Here is a 1503-nt window from a genome sequence, read left to right on the forward strand (position 1 = left end):
GGTAAGTACTGTATGCATAAGCGTGAAGCAGTGAAAACAAACTGAAAATCCTCCTGAAATGTCCTTGAACAAAAATATTAGCCTAACAATTGTTCTGCCAAGATGGCTGACTGCAGACAATAAGCAACTTACAGGATTTCTGGCTTCTTGATATAAATGATATTTGGCATGTATTAGAGGATTGCAGAGTGATAGTTCAGGTGTGGAGACAGTTTTGGTTAGTAGCATTTTTCAAGAGGTTTTAACTGCAATACAAAAAAAGGCTATTTGGCAGCACAGAGAACCAGCTTGGCCCATGAAAACCAACCTTTTTACCTTTTTACACACCCACTCTCAGTAAACATTGATAGCCATATGGAATTTACAAAGTACTTTCCAAAAAATATACTTGATTGAAAGCATGGATGCAAGGTTTCAACTTAAAGGGAAGAAGCATTTGGTCGTCTTGGAAGTTGGGGGAAACAGGTGATAGTGCATACATGTATATGACGGGGTTATTCTTGGGGCCTGTTGAGTGTGTGTGCGCGTGTGTGTATCTACTCAAATCCACACAAATATAGACGTCCCCCAAAGGACCTTTTTGATGGCATACTTGCCAGATATTCTGTGTTGTTCATGACCCTGAATTTAAATTCACACTGGCTTCCACTCTACTGCCTCTGCCCCAGAAACTCCCAAATGACAACAGCTCTGCTTGTAGTTTTAGCCTTCTGCTGTCAAGGGCCCTGAAGATCCTGGATGGGTTTGAGAATATCGGCTACCTCCTAAAAACACCAGAGCCAAGAGCTGCCTTTTCCCCTTTTCCCCACCATCATCTATATCAGCTGCATAGAGAAGGTGAGGGTAGCTGGAGGAGATGCAGCTCCTGTTGTGAAATGGAAAATTTTAAGAGAAGCTTTGTTTTGGCCATTATTGCTGTGTGAATGCAGTGTGTTGCTATCCCAGGCAAGCATCAAGAAAGTACCTGAAAACTGCTACTGTTATGAGGCCTTGATTTTTAATTTTTTTTTTTTTTTTTTTTTAAAGTCATCCCATTAAAAAAAAAAAAATCTAAACCTGAATGCACTATGATGCTCACCTGAGCTTGATGCAGTCTGAAGGGCCCCAAATTCTTTGGCATTTTATTGCTTGGAAATCTTGCAAGAGAGCACTCTGACTCCCGAAGAACGTAGGAGCTAGCTCTTCATTCTACTTTGACCCCTCCTCAGTCCTAATTCTCTCCCAGCTGTTCAATTGGCCGAGAGGTCAGAAAGTTGATATGTCCTATCGAAGGAGAGGGTGGGATTGAAGTCTGCCCAACCACGTTTGGCTGGCATGCACTGTGCAGTCACCCAGACGCCAAGGGAGAAAATCTGTTTGTATGTCCAGTGAAGTAGAGCGAATTCCAAGTTCCCAGCTGAAATCCAGCAGGAAAAGGAGAAAAGTTCACAGGCCAGAGCAGCTGAAAAATCAACCCACAGGCATTTATTTAAAAAAAAAAAAAAAAAAAAAAAAAAAAAAAAA

At 41.5% G+C, this 1503-nt stretch overlaps 1 protein-coding gene across 2 annotated transcripts in view; it reads left to right on the top strand.

Moving 5' to 3' along the window:
* Positions 1-1503, top strand: part of ARHGAP10 (Rho GTPase activating protein 10) — a 246540-nt gene that overhangs the window by 228995 nt on the left and 16042 nt on the right. The window lies entirely within an intron of this gene.

The sequence above is a fragment of the Gavialis gangeticus genome, unplaced genomic scaffold (assembly GCF_001723915.1).
Source record: "Gavialis gangeticus isolate Ggan-Ray unplaced genomic scaffold, GavGan_comp1, whole genome shotgun sequence".
Classification (NCBI taxonomy): domain Eukaryota; kingdom Metazoa; phylum Chordata; order Crocodylia; family Gavialidae; genus Gavialis; species Gavialis gangeticus.